The sequence below is a fragment of the Oncorhynchus nerka genome, linkage group LG16 (assembly GCF_034236695.1).
Source record: "Oncorhynchus nerka isolate Pitt River linkage group LG16, Oner_Uvic_2.0, whole genome shotgun sequence".
In the NCBI taxonomy this organism is placed as follows: Eukaryota; Metazoa; Chordata; class Actinopteri; order Salmoniformes; family Salmonidae; genus Oncorhynchus; species Oncorhynchus nerka.
The window spans coordinates 46754718-46774542 of record NC_088411.1 but is presented as its reverse complement, the minus strand read 5'-3'; positions in this window follow the sequence as shown (position 1 = coordinate 46774542).

Sequence of the window (19825 nt, the reverse complement as noted above, 5' to 3'; positions counted from 1 at the left end):
TACCCTGCTGTCATTATATTACATCCTGCACCTAGTCTACCATCTACTGTCATTATATTACCCTGGTCTACAATCTACTGTCATTATATTATCCTGGTCTACAATCTACTGTCATTATATTATTACCTGGTCTACAATCTACTGTCATTATATTACCCTGGTGTAATCTCTACTGTCATTGTATTACACTGGTGTAATCTCTACTGTCATTATATTACCCTGGTCTCTACTGTCATTATTTTACCTGGTCTACCATCTACTGCCATTATCTTACCCTGGTCTCCCTCTACTGTCATTATATTACCCTGGTCTACCATCTACTGTCATTATATTATCCCTGGTCTACAATCTACTGTCATTATATTACCCTGGTCTACAATCTACTGTCATTATATTACCCTGGTGTAATCTCTACTGTCATTGTATTACACTGGTGTAATCTCTACTGTCATTGTATTACCCTGGTCTCTACTGTCATTATTTTACCCTGGTCTACCATCTACTGCCATTATCTTACCCTGGTCTCCCCTCTACTGTCATTATATTACCCTGGTCTACCATCTACTGTCATTATATTACCCTGGTCTACCATCTACTGTCATTATATTACCCTGGTCTACCCTCATTATATTACCCTGGTCTACAATCTACTGGCATTATATTACCTAAGTCTACAATCTAACTTCATTATATTACCCTGGTCTCTACTGTCATTATATTACCCTGGTCTACCATCTACTGTCATTATATTACCCTGGTCTACCATCTACTGTCATTATATTACCCTGGTCTACCATCTACTGTCATTATATTACCCTGGTCTACCATCTACTGTCATTATATTACCCTGGTCTGCCATCTAACTTCATTGTATTACCCTGGTCTCCCCTGGTGTAACTCTACTGTCATTATATTACCCTGGCCTACCATCTACTATCATTATATTACCCTGGTCTACCATCTACTATCATTATATTACCCTGGTCTACAATCTACTGTCATTATATTACCTTGGTCTACCATCTAACTTCATTATATTACCCTGGTCTCCGCCACGGCACAACCCTGGTCTATATTACTCTGCTGTCATTATATTACCCTGGTCTCTACTGTCATTATATTACCCTGGTCTACCATCTACTGTCATTATATTACCCTGGTCTCCCCTGGTCTACCCTCTGCTGTCATTATATTACCCTGGTCTACCCTCTCCTGTCATTATATTACCCTGGTCTCTACTGTCATTATATTACCCTGGTCTACCATCTACTGTCATTATATTACCTGGTCTACCATCTACTGTCATTATATTACCCTGGTCTACCATCTACTGTCATTATATTACCCTGGTCTACCTCTACTGTCATTATATTACCTGGTCTACCATCTACTGTCATTATATTACCTGGTCTACCCTCTACTGTCATTATCTTACCCTGGTCCCTCCTGTCATTATATTACCCTGGTCTAACCATCTACTGTCATTATATTACCCTGGTCTCCATCTACTGTCATTATATTACCCTGGTCTACCATCTACTGTCATTATATTACCCTGGTCTCAATCTGTCATTATATTACCCTGGTCTCCCCTGGTTATATTACCCTCTCCTGTCATTATATTACCCTGGTCACCATCTACTGTCATTGTATTACCCTGGTCTACCTTCTACTGTCATTATATTACCCTGGTCTACAATCTACTGTCATTATATTACCCTGGTGTAATCTCTACTGTCATTGTATTACACTGGTGTAATCTCTACTGTCATTGTATTACCCTGGTCTCTACTGTCATTATATTACCCTGGTCTACCCTCTAGTGTCATTATATTACCCTGGTCTACCATCTACTGTCAGTATATTACCCTGGTCTACCATATACTGTCATTATATTACCCTGGTCTACAATCTACTGTCATTATATTACCCTGGTCTACCATCTACTGTCATTATCTTACCCTGGTCCCTCCTGTCATTATATTACCCTGGTCTACCATCTACTGTCAGTATATTACCCTGGTCTACCATATACTGTCATTATATTACCCTGGTCTACAATCTACTGTCATTATATTACCCTGGTCTACCATCTACTGTCATTATCTTACCCTGGTCCCTCCTGTCATTATATTACCCTGGTCTAACCTCTACTGTCATTATATTACCCTGGTCTAACCTCTACTGTCATTATATTACCCTGGTCTAACCTGCTGTCGTTCATTATATTACCATCTGCTGTCTAACCTCTACTGTCATTATATTACCCTGGTCTACCATCTACTGTCATTATATTACCCTGGTACCATCTACTGTCATTATATTACCCTGGTCTACCATCTACTGTCATTATATTACCTGGTCTACAATCTACTGTCATTATATTACCCTGGTGTAATCTCTACTGTCATTGTATTACCCTGGTCTCCCCTCTGCTGTCATTATATTACCTGGTCTACCATCTACTGTCATTATATTACCCTGGTCTACAATCTACTGTCATTATATTATCCTGGTCTACAATCTACTGTCATTATTATTACCTGGTCTACAATCTACTGTCATTATATTACCCTGGTCTAATCTCTACTGTCATTGTATTACACTGGTGTAATCTCTACTGTCATTATATTACCCTGGTCTCTACTGTCATTATTTTACCTGGTCTACCATCTACTGCCATTATCTTACCCTGGTCTCCCTCTACTGTCATTATATTACCTGGTCTACCATCTACTGTCATTATATTATCCTGGTCTACAATCTACTGTCATTATATTACCCTGGTCTACAATCTACTGTCATTATATTACCCTGGTGTAATCTCTACTGTCATTGTATTACACTGGTGTAATCTCTACTGTCATTGTATTACCCTGGTCTCTACTGTCATTATTTTACCCTGGTCTACCATCTACTGCCATTATCTTACCCTGGTCTCCCCTCTACTGTCATTATATTACCCTGGTCTACCATCTACTGTCATTATATTACCCTGGTCTACCATCTACTGTCATTATATTACCCTGGTCTACCCTCATTATATTACCCTGGTCTACAATCTACTGGCATTATATTACCTAAGTCTACAATCTAACTTCATTATATTACCCTGGTCTCTACTGTCATTATATTACCCTGGTCTACCATCTACTGTCATTATATTACCCTGGTCTACCATCTACTGTCATTATATTACCCTGGTCTACCATCTACTGTCATTATATTACCCTGGTCTACCATCTACTGTCATTATATTACCCTGGTCTGCCATCTAACTTCATTGTATTACCCTGGTCTCCCCTGGTGTAACTCTACTGTCATTATATTACCCTGGCCTACCATCTACTATCATTATATTACCCTGGTCTACCATCTACTATCATTATATTACCCTGGTCTACAATCTACTGTCATTATATTACCTTGGTCTACCATCTAACTTCATTATATTACCCTGGTCTCCCCTGGTCTACCCTCTGCTGTCATTATATTACCCTGGTCTCTACTGTCATTATATTACCCTGGTCTACCATCTACTGTCATTATATTACCCTGGTCTCCCCTGGTCTACCCTCTGCTGTCATTATATTACCCTGGTCTACCCTCTCCTGTCATTATATTACCCTGGTCTCTACTGTCATTATATTACCCTGGTCTACCATCTACTGTCATTATATTACCCTGGTCTACCATCTACTGTCAATATATTACCCTGGTCTACCATCTACTGTCATTATATTACCCTGGTCTACCCTCTACTGTCATTATATTACCCTGGTCTACAATCTACTGTCATTATATTACCCTGGTCTACCCTCTACTGTCATTATCTTACCCTGGTCCCTCCTGTCATTATATTACCCTGGTCTAACCTCTACTGTCATTATATTACCCTGGTCTACCATCTACTGTCATTATATTACCCTGGTCTACCATCTACTGTCATTATATTACCCTGGTCTACAATCTGTCATTATATTACCCTGGTCTCCCCTGGTCTACCCTCTCCTGTCATTATATTACCCTGGTCAACCATCTCCTGTCATTGTATTACACTGGTCTACCTTCTACTGTCATTATATTACCCTGGTCTACAATCTACTGTCATTATATTACCCTGGTGTAATCTCTACTGTCATTGTATTACACTGGTGTAATCTCTACTGTCATTGTATTACCCTGGTCTCTACTGTCATTATTTTACCCTGGTCTACCATCTACTGTCATTATATTACCCTGGTCTACCATCTACTGCGATTATCTTACCCTGGTCTCCCCTCTACTGTCATTATATTACCCTGGTCTACCATCTCCTGTCATTATATTACCCTGGTCTCCCCTCTACTGTCATTATATTACCCTGGTCTACAATCTACTGGCATTATATTACCTAAGTCTACCATCTAACTTCATTATATTACCCTGGTCTCTACTGTCATTATATTACCCTGGTCTACCATCTACTGTCATTATATTACCCTGGTCTACCATCTACTTTCATTATATTACCCTGGTCTCTACTGTCATTATATTACCCTGGTCTACAATCTACTGTCATTATATTATCCTGGTCTACAATCTACTGTCATTATATTACCCTGGTCTACAATCTACTGTCATTATATTACCCTGGTGTAATCTCTACTGTCATTGTATTACACTGGTGTAATCTCTACTGTCATTGTATTACCCTGGTCTCTACTGTCATTATTTTACCCTGGTCTACCATCTACTGCCATTATCTTACCCTGGTCTCCCCTCTACTGTCATTATATTACCCTGGTCTACCATCTACTGTCATTATATTATCCTGGTCTACAATCTACTGTCATTATATTACCCTGGTCTACAATCTACTGTCATTATATTACCCTGGTGTAATCTCTACTGTCATTGTATTACACTGGTGTAATCTCTACTGTCATTGTATTACCCTGGTCTCTACTGTCATTATTTTACCCTGGTCTACCATCTACTGCCATTATCTTACCCTGGTCTCCCCTCTACTGTCATTATATTACCCTGGTCTACCATCTACTGTCATTATATTACCCTGGTCTACCATCTACTGTCATTATATTACCCTGGTCTACCCTCATTATATTACCCTGGTCTACAATCTACTGGCATTATATTACCTAAGTCTACAATCTAACTTCATTATATTACCCTGGTCTCTACTGTCATTATATTACCCTGGTCTCTACTGTCATTATATTACCCTGGTCTACCATCTACTGTCATTATATTACCCTGGTCTACCATCTACTGTCATTATATTACCCTGGTCTACCATCTACTGTCATTATATTACCCTGGTCTGCCATCTAACTTCATTGTATTACCCTGGTCTCCCCTGGTGGTACCTCTACTGTCATTATATTACCCTGGCCTACCATCTACTATCATTATATTACCCTGGTCTACCATCTACTATCATTATATTACCCTGGTCTACAATCTACTGTCATTATATTACCTTGGTCTACCATCTAACTTCATTATATTACCCTGGTCTCCCCTGGTCTACCCTCTGCTGTCATTATATTACCCTGGTCTCTACTGTCATTATATTACCCTGGTCTACCATCTACTGTCATTATATTACCCTGGTCTCCCCTGGTCTACCCTCTGCTGTCATTATATTACCCTGGTCTACCCTCTCCTGTCATTATATTACCCTGGTCTCTACTGTCATTATATTACCCTGGTCTACCATCTACTGTCATTATATTACCCTGGTCTACCCTCTACTGTCATTATATTACCCTGGTCTCTACTGTCTCATTGTATTACCCCTGGTATATTCTGTCATTATTTTACCCTGGTCTACCATCTACTGCCATTATCTTACCCTGGTCTACCCTCTACTGTCATTATATTACCCTGGTCTACCATCTACTGTCATTATATTACCCTGGTCTACCATCTACTGTCATTATATTACCCTGGTCTACCATCTACTGTCATTATATTACCCTGGTCTACCAATCTACTGTCATTATATTACCCTGGTCTACCATCTACTGTCATTATATTACCCTGGTCTACCATCTACTGTCATTATATTACCCTGGTCTACAATCTACTGTCATTATATTACCCTGGTCTACCATCTACTGTCATTATCTTACCCTGGTCCCTCCTGTCATTATATTACCCTGGTCTACAATCTACTGCCATTATCTTACCCTTGTCTACCCTCTACTGTCATTATATTACCCTGGTCTACCATCTACTGTCATTATATTAGCCCGGGCTACCATCTACTGTCATTATATTACCCTGGCTACCATCTACTGTCATTATATTACCCTGGTCTACCCTCTAGTGTCATTATATTACCCTGGTCTACCATCTACTGTCAGTATATTACCCTGGTCTACCATATACTGTCATTATATTACCCTGGTCTACAATCTACTGTCATTATATTACCCTGGTCTACCATCTACTGTCATTATCTTACCCTGGTCCCTCCTGTCATTATATTACCCTGGTCTACCATCTACTGTCAGTATATTACCCTGGTCTACCATATACTGTCATTATATTACCCTGGTCTACAATCTACTGTCATTATATTACCCTGGTCTACCATCTACTGTCATTATCTTACCCTGGTCCCTCTCCTGTCATTATATTACCCTGGTCTACCTCTACTGTCATTATATTACCCTGGTCTACCTCTACTGTCATTATATTACCCTGGTCTAACCTCTGCTGTCATTATATTACCCTGGTCTAACCTCTACTGTCATTATATTACCCTGGTCTACCATCTACTGTCATTATATTACCCTGGTCTACCATCTACTGTCATTATATTGCCCTGGTCTACCATCTACTGTCATTATATACCCTGGTCTACAATCCTGTCATTATATTACCTGGTCTAATCTCTACTGTCATTATATTACCCTGGTCTACCATCTGCTGTCATTATATTACCCTGTCTACCATCTACTGTCATTATATTACCCTGGTCTACAATCTACTGTCATTATATTATCCTGGTCTACCATCCTGTCATTATATTACCCTGGTCTACAATCTACTGTCATTATATTACCCTGGTCTAATCTCTACTGTCATTATATTACCTGGGTCTCTCTACTGTCATTATATTACCCTGGTCTCTACTGTCATTATTTTACCCTGGTCTACCATCTACTGTCATTATCTTACCCTGGTCTACAATCTACTGTCATTATATTACCCTGGTCTACAATCTACTGTCATTATATTACCCTGGTGTAATCTCTACTGTCATTGTATTACACTGGTGTAATCTCTACTGTCATTGTATTACCTGGTCTCTACTGTCATTATTTTCTGGTCTACCATCTACTGCCATTATCTTACCTGGTCTCCCTCTACTGTCATTATATTACCCTGGTCTACCATCTACTGTCATTATATTACCCTGGTCTACCATCTACTGTCATTATATTACCCTGGTCTACTCCTCATTATATTACCCTGGTCTACAATCTACTGGCATTATATTACCTAAGTCTACAATCTAACTTCATTATATTACCTGGTCTCTACTGTCATTATATTACCCTGGTCTACCATCTACTGTCATTATATTACCCTGGTCTACCATCTACTGTCATTATATTACCCTGGTCTACCATCTACTGTCATTATATTACCCTGGTCTACCATCTACTGTCATTATATTACCCTGGTCTGCCATCTAACTTCATTGTCATTATTTTACCTGGTCTACCCTGGTCTACCCTGTGTAACTCTACTGTCATTATATTACCCTGGCCTACCATCTACTATCATTATATTACCCTGGTCTACCATCTACTATCATTATATTACCCTGGTCTACAATCTACTGTCATTATATTACCTTGGTCTACCATCTAACTTCATTATATTACCCTGGTCTCCCCTGGTCTACCCTCTGCTGTCATTATATTACCCTGGTCTCTACTGTCATTATATTACCCTGGTCTACCATCTACTGTCATTATATTACCCTGGTCTCCCCTGGTCTACCCTCTGCTGTCATTATATTACCCTGGTCTACCCTCTCCTGTCATTATATTACCCTGGTCTCTACTGTCATTATATTACCCTGGTCTACCATCTACTGTCATTATATTACCCTGGTCTACCATCTACTGTCAATATATTACCCTGGTCTACCATCTACTGTCATTATATTACCCTGGTCTACCCTCTACTGTCATTATATTACCCTGGTCTACAATCTACTGGTCATTATATTACCTAAGTCTACCTGTAATCTCTTCATTATATTACCCTGGTCTCTACTGTCATTATATTACCCTGGTCTACCATCTACTGTCATTATATTACCCTGGTCTACCATCTACTGTCATTATATTACCCTGGTCTGCCATCTACTTCATTATATTACTGGTCCTGGTGTCCCCTCTACTGTCATTATATTACCTGGTCTACCATCTACTATCATTATATTACCCTGGTCTACCATCTACTATCATTATATTACCCTGGTCTACAATCTACTGTCATTATATTACCCTGGTCTACCATCTACTGTCATTATATTACCCTGGTCTCCCTGGTCTACCCTCTGCTGTCATTATATTACCCTGGTCTCTACTGTCATTATATTACCTGGTCTACCATCTACTGTCATTATATTACCCTGGTCTCCCCTGGTCTACCCTCTGCTGTCATTATATTACCCTGGTCTACTGTCATTATATTACCCTCCTGTCATTATATTACCCTGGTCTCTACTGTCATTATATTACCCTGGTCTACCATCTACTGTCATTATATTACCTGGTCTACCATCTACTGTCAATATATTACCCTGGTCTACCCTCATTTATACCCTGGTCTACAATCTACTGGCATTATATTACCTAAGTCTACCATCTAACTGTCATTATATTACCCTGGTCTCTACTGTCATTATATTACCCTGGTCTACCATCTACTGTCATTATATTACCCTGGTCTACCATCTACTTTCATTATATTACCCTGGTCTCTACTGTCATTATATTACCCTGGTTTACAATCTACTGTCATTATATTACCCTGGTCTGCCATCTAACTTCATTGTATTACCTGGTCTACCATCTACTGTCATTATATTACCCTGGTCTACCATCTCCTGTCATTATATTACCCTGGTCTACCATCTACTGTCATTATATTACCTGGTCTACCCTCTACTGTCATTATATTACCCTGGTCTCCCTCTCTGTATTACCCTGGTATATTCTGTATTATTACCTGGTCTACCATCTACTGTCATTATATTACCCTGGTCTACCATCTACTGTCATTATATTACCCTGGTCTACCCTACTGTCATTATATTCTACCATCTACTGTCATTTATTACCCTGGTCTACCATCTACTGTCATTATATTACCCTGGTCTACCCTCTAGTGTCATTATATTACCTGGTCTACCATCTACTGTCAGTATATTACCCTGGTCTACCATCTACTGTCATTATATTACCCTGGTCTACAATCTACTGTCATTATATTACCCTGGTCTACCATCTACTGTCATTATATTACCCTGGTCTCATTATCTTACCCTGGTCCCTCCTGTCATTATATTACCCTGGTCTACAATCTACTGTCATTATCTTACCCTTGTCTACCCTCTACTGTCATTATATTACCCTGGTCTACCATCTACTGTCATTATATTACCCTGGTCTACCATCTACTGTCATTATATTACCCTGGTCTACCATCTACTGTCATTATATTACCCTGGTCTACAATCTACTGTCATTATATTACCCTGGTCTGCCATACTGTCATTTATATTACCCTGGTCTACCATCTACTGTCATTATATTACCTGGTCTGCCATCTACCATCTACTATCATTATATTACCCTGGTCTACCATCTACTATCATTATATTACCCTGGTCTACAATCTACTGTCATTATATTACCTGGTCTACCATCTACTGTCATTATATTACCCTGGTCTCATTTATATTACCCTGGTCTACCCTCTGCTGTCATTATATTACCCTGGTCTCTACTGTCATTATATTACCCTGGTCTACCATCTACTGTCATTATATTACCCTGGTCTCCCTGGTCTACCCTCTGCTGTCATTATATTACCCTGGTCTACCCTCTCCTGTCATTATATTACCCTGGTGTAACCTCTACTGTCATTATATTACCCTGGTCTACCATCTACTGTCATTATATTACCCTGGTCTACCATCTACTGTCAATATATTACCCTGGTCTACTCATTATATTACCCTGTCTACAATCTACTGGCATTATATTACCTGGTCTACCATCTACTGTCATTATATTACCCTGGTCTCTACTGTCATTATACCTGGTCTACCATCTACTGTCATTATATTACCCTGGTCTACCATCTACTTTCATTATATTACCCTGGTCTCTACTGTCATTATATTACCCTGGTTTACAATCTACTGTCATTATATTACCCTGGTCTGCCATCTAACTTCATTGTATTACCCTGGTCTACCATCTACTGTCATTATATTACCCTGGTCTACCATCTCCTGTCATTATATTACCTGGTCTACCATCTACTGTCATTATATTACCCTGGTCTACCATCTACTGTCATTATATTACCCTGGTCTCTACTCTCATTGTATTACCCTGGTATATTCTGTCATTATTTTACCCTGGTCTACCATCTTGTCTACCCTCTACTGTCATTATATTACCCTGGTCTACCATCTACTGTCATTATATTACCCTGGTCTACCATCTACTGTCATTATATTACCCTGGTCTACCATCTACTGTCATTATATTACCCTGGTCTACCCTCTGCTGTCATTATATTACCCTGGTCTACCATCTACTGTCATATACTGTCATTATATTACCCTGGTCTACAATCTACTGTCATTATATTACCCTGGTCTACCATCTACTGTCATTTTATCTTACCCTGGTGTCCCCTCCTGTCATTATATTACCCTGGTCTACCATCTACTGTCATTATCTTACCCTGGTCTACCCTCTGCTGTCATTATATTACCTGGTCTACCATCTACTGTCATTATATTGGCCTGGTCTACCATCTACTGTCATTATATTACCCTGGTCTACCATCTACTGTCATTATATTACCCTGGTCTACCATCTGTCATTATATTACCTGGTCTACCATCTACTGTCATTATATTACCCTGGTCTCTGGTGTCCTCTCTACTGTCATTATATTACCCTGGTCTACCATCTACTGTCATTATATTACCCTGGTCTACCATCTACTGTCATTATATTACCCTGGTCTACAATCTACTGTCATTATATTACCTTGGTCTACCATCTAACTTCATTTATATTACCCTGGTCTCCCTGGTCTATCTGCTGTCATTATATTACCCTGGTCTCTACTGTCATTATATTACCCTGGTCTACCATCTACTGTCATTATATTACCCTGGTCTACCATCTACCTGGTCTCCCTGGTCTACCTCTGCTGTCATTATATTACCCTGGTCTACTGTCATTATATTACCCTGGTCTCTACTGTCATTATATTACCTGGTCTAACCTCTACTGTCATTATATTACCCTGGTCTAACCTCTGCTGTCATTATATTACCCTGGTCTACCCTCTACTGTCATTATATTACCCTGGTCTACCATCTACTGTCATTATATTACCCTGGTCTACCATCTACTGTCATTATATTACCCTGGTCTACCATCTACTGTCATTATATTACCCTGGTCTACAATCTACTGTCATTATATTGCCTGGTCTAATCTCTACTGTCATTGTATTACCCTGGTCTCCCCTCTGCTGTCATTATATTACCCTGCACTACCATCTACTGTCATTATATTACCCTGGTCTACAATCTACTGTCATTATATTATCCTGGTCTACAATCTACTGTCATTATATTACCCTGGTCTACAATCTACTGTCATTATATTACCCTGGTGTAATCTCTACTGTCATTGTATTACACTGGTGTAATCTCTACTGTCATTGTATTACCCTGGTCTCTACTGTCATTATTTTACCCTGGTCTACCATCTACTGCCATTATCTTACCCTGGTCTCCCCTCTACTGTCATTATATTACCCTGGTCTACCATCTACTGTCATTATATTATCCTGGTCTACAATCTACTGTCATTATATTACCCTGGTCTACAATCTACTGTCATTATATTACCCTGGTCTAATCTCTACTGTCATTGTATTACACTGGTGTAATCTCACTGTCATTGTATTACCCTGGTCTCTACTGTCATTATTTTACCCTGGTCTACCATCTACTGTCATTATCTTACCCTGGTCTACCCTCTACTGTCATTATATTACCCTGGTCTACCATCTACTGTCATTATATTACCCTGGTCTACCATCTACTGTCATTATATTACCCTGGTCTCCCTCTACCCTGGTCTCATCTACTATTATTACCTGGTCTACAATCTAACTTCATTATATTACCCTGGTCTCTACTGTCATTATATTACCCTGGTCTACCATCTACTGTCATTATATTACCCTGGTCTACCATCTACTGTCATTATATTACCCTGGTCTACCATCTACTGTCATTATATTACCCTGGTCTGCCATCTAACTGTCATTATATTACCCTGGTCTCCCCTGGTGTAACTCTACTGTCATTATATTACCCTGGTCTACCATCTACTATCATTATATTACCCTGGTCTACCATCTACTGTCATTATATTACCCTGGTCTACAATCTACTGTCATTATATTACCCTGGTCTACCATCTACTTCATTATATTACCCTGGTCTCCCTGGTCTACCCTCTGCTGTCATTATATTACCCTGGTCTCTACTGTCATTATATTACCCTGGTCTACCATCTACTGTCATTATATTACCCTGGTCTCCCCTGGTCTACCCTCTGCTGTCATTATATTACCCTGGTCTACCCTCTCCTGTCATTATATTACCCTGGTCTCTACTGTCATTATATTACCCTGGTCTACCATCTACTGTCATTATATTACCCTGGTCTACCATCTACTGTCAATATATTACCCTGGTCTACCATCTACTGTCATTATATTACCCTGGTCTACCCTCTACTGTCATTATATTACCCTGGTCTACAATCTACTGGCATTATATTACCTAAGTCTACAATCTACTGTCATTATATTACCCTGGTCTACCTCTACTGTCATTATATTACCTGGTCTACCATCTACTGTCATTATATTACCCTGGTCTACCATCTACTGTCATTATATTACCCTGGTCTACCATCTACTGTCATTATATTACCCTGGTCTGCCATCTAACTTCATTGTATTACCCTGGTCTCCCCTGGTGTCCCCTCTACTGTCATTATATTACCCTGGCCTACCATCTACTATCATTATATTACCCTGGTCTACCATCTACTATCATTATATTACCCTGGTCTACAATCTACTGTCATTATATTACCTTGGTCTACCATCTAACTTCATTATATTACCCTGGTCTCACCTGGTCTACCCTCTGCTGTCATTATATTACCCTGGTCTCTACTGTCATTATATTACCCTGGTCTACCATCTACTGTCATTATATTACCCTGGTCTCCCTGTCTATTGCCTGGTCTACCATCTGCTGTCATTATATTACCCTGGTCTACCCTCTCCTGTCATTATATTACCCTGGTCTCTACTGTCATTATATTACCCTGGTCTACCATCTACTGTCATTATATTACCCTGGTCTACCATCTACTGTCAATATATTACCCTGGTCTACCCTCATTATATTACCCTGGTCTACAATCTACTGGCATTATATTACCTAAGTCTACCATCTAACTTCATTATATTACCCTGGTCTCTACTGTCATTATATTACCCTGGTCTACCATCTACTGTCATTATATTACCCTGGTCTACCATCTACTTTCATTATATTACCCTGGTCTCTACTGTCATTATATTACCCTGGTTTACAATCTACTGTCATTATATTACCCTGGTCTGCCATCTAACTTCATTGTATTACCCTGGTCTACCATCTACTGTCATTATATTACCCTGGTCTACCATCTCCTGTCATTATATTACCCTTGTCTACCATCTACTGTCATTATATTACCCTGGTCTACCCTCTACTGTCATTATATTACCCTGGTCTCTACTCTCATTGTATTACCCTGGTATATTCTGTCATTATTTTACCCTGGTCTACCATCTACTGCCATTATCTTGCCCTTGTCTACCCTCTACTGTCATTATATTACCCTGGTCTACCATCTACTGTCATTATATTAGCCTGGCTACCATCTACTGTCATTATATTACCCTGGTCTACCATCTACTGTCATTATATTACCCTGGTCTACCCTCTAGTGTCATTATATTACCCTGGTCTACCATCTACTGTCATTATATTACCCTGGTCTACCATATACTGTCATTATATTACCCTGGTCTACAATCTACTGTCATTATATTACCCTGGTCTACCATCTACTGTCATTATCTTACCCTGGTCCCTCCTGTCATTATATTACCCTGGTCTACAATCTACTGCCATTATCTTACCCTTGTCTACCCTCTACTGTCATTATATTACCCTGGTCTACCATCTACTGTCATTATATTAGCCCGGGCTACCATCTACTGTCATTATATTACCCTGGTCTACCATCTACTGTCATTATATTACCCTGGTCTACCCTCTAGTGTCATTATATTACCCTGGTCTGCCATCTAACTTCATTGTATTACCCTGGTCCCTCCTGTCATTATATTACCCTGGTCTACCATCTACTATCATTATATTACCCTGGTCTACCATCTACTGTCATTATATTACCCTGGTCTACAATCTACTGGCATTATATTACCTAAGTCTAACTGTCATTATATTACCCTGGTCTCTACTGTCATTATATTACCCTGGTCTACCATCTACTGTCATTATATTACCCTGGTCTACCATCTACTGTCATTATATTACCCTGGTCTACCATCTACTGTCATTATATTACCCTGGTCTGCCATCTAACTTCATTGTATTACCCTGGTCTCCCTGGTGTCCTCTACTGTCATTATATTGCCCCTACCCTGGTCTACCATCTACTATCATTATATTACCCTGGTCTACCATCTACTGTCATTATATTACCCTGGTCTACAATCTACTGTCATTATATTACCCTGGTCTACCATCTACTGTCATTATATTACCCTGGTCTCCCCTGGTCTACCCTCTGCTGTCATTATATTACCCTGGTCTCTACTGTCATTATATTACCCTGGTCTACCATCTACTGTCATTATATTACCCTGGTCTCCCCTGGTCTACCCTCTGCTGTCATTATATTACCCTGGTCTACCCTCTCCTGTCATTATATTACCCTGGTCTCTACTGTCATTATATTACCCTGGTCTACCATCTACTGTCATTATATTACCCTGGTCTACCATCTACTGTCAATATATTACCCTGGTCTACCCTCATTATATTACCCTGGTCTACAATCTACTGGCATTATATTACCTAAGTCTACCATCTAACTTCATTATATTACCCTGGTCTCTACTGTCATTATATTACCCTGGTCTACCATCTACTGTCATTATATTACCCTGGTCTACCATCTACTTTCATTATATTACCCTGGTCTCTACTGTCATTATATTACCCTGGTTTACAATCTACTGTCATTATATTACCCTGGTCTGCCATCTAACTTCATTGTATTACCCTGGTCTACCATCTACTGTCATTATATTACCCTGGTCTACCATCTCCTGTCATTATATTACCCTTGTCTACCATCTACTGTCATTATATTACCCTGGTCTACCCTCTACTGTCATTATATTACCCTGGTCTCTACTCTCATTGTATTACCCTGGTATATTCTGTCATTATTTTACCCTGGTCTACCATCTACTGCCATTATCTTACCCTTGTCTACCCTCTACTGTCATTATATTACCCTGGTCTACCATCTACTGTCATTATATTAGCCCGGGCTACCATCTACTGTCATTATATTACCCTGGCTACCATCTACTGTCATTATATTACCCTGGTCTACCCTCTAGTGTCATTATATTACCCTGGTCTACCATCTACTGTCAGTATATTACCCTGGTCTACCATATACTGTCATTATATTACCCTGGTCTACAATCTACTGTCATTATATTACCCTGGTCTACCATCTACTGTCATTATCTTACCCTGGTCCCTCCTGTCATTATATTACCCTGGTCTACAATCTACTGCCATTATCTTACCCTTGTCTACCCTCTACTGTCATTATATTACCCTGGTCTACCATCTACTGTCATTATATTAGCCCGGGCTACCATCTACTGTCATTATATTACCCTGGCTACCATCTACTGTCATTATATTACCCTGGTCTACCCTCTAGTGTCATTATATTACCCTGGTCTGCCATCTAACTTCATTGTATTACCCTGGTCTCCCCTGGTGTCCCCTCTACTGTCATTATATTACCCTGGCCTACCATCTACTATCATTATATTACCCTGGTCTACCATCTACTATCATTATATTACCCTGGTCTACAATCTACTGTCATTATATTACCTTGGTCTACCATCTAACTTCATTATATTACCCTGGTCTCCCCTGGTCTACCCTCTGCTGTCATTATATTACCCTGGTCTCTACTGTCATTATATTACCCTGGTCTACCATCTACTGTCATTATATTACCCTGGTCTCCCCTGGTCTACCCTCTGCTGTCATTATATTACCCTGGTCTACCCTCTCCTGTCATTATATTACCCTGGTCTCTACTGTCATTATATTACCCTGGTCTACCATCTACTGTCATTATATTACCCTGGTCTACCATCTACTGTCAATATATTACCCTGGTCTACCATCTACTGTCATTATATTACCCTGGTCTACCCTCTACTGTCATTATATTACCCTGGTCTACAATCTACTGGCATTATATTACCTAAGTCTACAATCTAACTTCATTATATTACCCTGGTCTCTACTGTCATTATATTACCCTGGTCTACCATCTACTGTCATTATATTACCCTGGTCTACCATCTACTGTCATTATATTACCCTGGTCTACCATCTACTGTCATTATATTACCCTGGTCTGCCATCTAACTTCATTGTATTACCCTGGTCTCCCCTGGTGTCCCCTCTACTGTCATTATATTACCCTGGCCTACCATCTACTATCATTATATTACCCTGGTCTACCATCTACTATCATTATATTACCCTGGTCTACAATCTACTGTCATTATATTACCTTGGTCTACCATCTAACTTCATTATATTACCCTGGTCTCCCCTGGTCTACCCTCTGCTGTCATTATATTACCCTGGTCTCTACTGTCATTATATTACCCTGGTCTACCATCTACTGTCATTATATTACCCTGGTCTCCCCTGGTCTACCCTCTGCTGTCATTATATTACCCTGGTCTCTCCTGTCATTATATTACCCTGGTCTACCATCTACTGTCATTATATTACCCTGGTCTGTCATATCTACCCTGGTCATTATAATACCTGGTCTACAATCTACTGGCATTATATTACCTAAGTCTACCATCTAACTTCATTATATTACCCTGGTCTCTACTGTCATTATATTACCCTGGTCTACCATCTACTGTCATTATATTACCCTGGTCTACCATCTACTTTCATTATATTACCCTGGTCTCTACTGTCATTATATTACCCTGGTTTACAATCTACTGTCATTATATTACCCTGGTCTGCCATCTAACTTCATTGTATTACCCTGGTCTACCATCTACTGTCATTATATTACCCTGGTCTACCATCTCCTGTCATTATATTACCCTTGTCTACCATCTACTGTCATTATATTACCCTGGTCTACCCTCTACTGTCATTATATTACCCTGGTCTCTACTCTCATTGTATTACCCTGGTATATTCTGTCATTATTTTACCCTGGTCTACCATCTACTGTCAGTATATTACCCTTGTCTACCATCTACTGTCATTATATTACCCTGGTCTACCATCTACTGTCATTATATTACCCTGGCTACCATCTACTGTCATTATATTACCCTGGCTACCATCTACTGTCATTATATTACCCTGGTCTACCCTCTAGTGTCATTATATTACCCTGGTCTACCATCTACTGTCAGTATATACCCTGGTCTACCATCTACTGTCATTATATTACCCTGGTCTACAATCTACTGTCATTATATTACCCTGGTCTACCATCTACTGTCATTATCTTCTGGTCCCTCCTGTCATTATATTACCCTGGTCTACAATCTACTGCCATTATCATTGTCTACCCTCTACTGTCATTATATTACCCTGGTCTACCATCTACTGTCATTATATTAGCCCTGGTCTACCATCTACTGTCATTATATTACCCTGGCTACCATCTACTGTCATTATATTACCCTGGTCTACCCTCTAGTGTCATTATATTACCCTGGTCTACCATCTACTGTCAGTATATTACCCTGGTCTACCATATACTGTCATTATATTACCCTGGTCTACAATCTACTGTCATTATATTACCCTGGTCTACCATCTACTGTCATTATCTTACCCTGGTCCCTCCTGTCATTATATTACCCTGGTCTAACCTCTACTGTCATTATATTACCCTGGTCTAACCTCTACTGTCATTATATTACCCTGGTCTAACCTCTGCTGTCATTATATTACCCTGGTCTAACCTCTACTGTCATTATATTACCCTGGTCTACCATCTACTGTCATTATATTACCCTGGTCTACCATCTACTGTCATTATATTACCCTGGTCTACCATCTACTGTCATTATATTACCCTGGTCTACAATCTACTGTCATTATATTACCCTGGTGTAATCTCTACTGTCATTGTATTACCCTGGTCTCCCCTCTGCTGTCATTATATTACCCTGCACTACCATCTACTGTCATTATATTACCCTGGTCTACAATCTACTGTCATTATATTATCCTGGTCTACAATCTACTGTCATTATATTACCCTGGTCTACAATCTACTGTCATTATATTACCCTGGTGTAATCTCTACTGTCATTGTATTACACTGGTGTAATCTCTACTGTCATTGTATTACCCTGGTCTCTACTGTCATTATTTTAGCCTGGTCTACCATCTACTGCCATTATCTTACCCTGGTCTCCCCTCTACTGTCATTATATTACCCTGGTCTACCATCTACTGTCATTATATTATCCTGGTCTACAATCTACTGTCATTATATTACCCTGGTCTACAATCTACTGTCATTATATTACCCTGGTGTAATCTCTACTGTCATTGTATTACACTGGTGTAATCTCTACTGTCATTGTATTACCCTGGTCTCTACTGTCATTATTTTACCCTGGTCTACCATCTACTGCCATTATCTTACCCTGGTCTCCCCTCTACTGTCATTATATTACCCTGGTCTACCATCTACTGTCATTATATTACCCTGGTCTACCATCTACTGTCATTATATTACCCTGGTCTACCCTCATTATATTACCCTGGTCTACAATCTACTGGCATTATATTACCTAAGTCTACAATCTAACTTCATTATATTACCCTGGTCTCTACTGTCATTATATTACCCTGGTCTACCATCTACTGTCATTATATTACCCTGGTCTACCATCTACTGTCATTATATTACCCTGGTCTACCATCTACTGTCATTATATTACCCTGGTCTACCATCTACTGTCATTATATTACCCTGGTCTGCCATCTAACTTCATTGTATTACCCTGGTCTCCCCTGGTGTAACTCTACTGTCATTATATTACC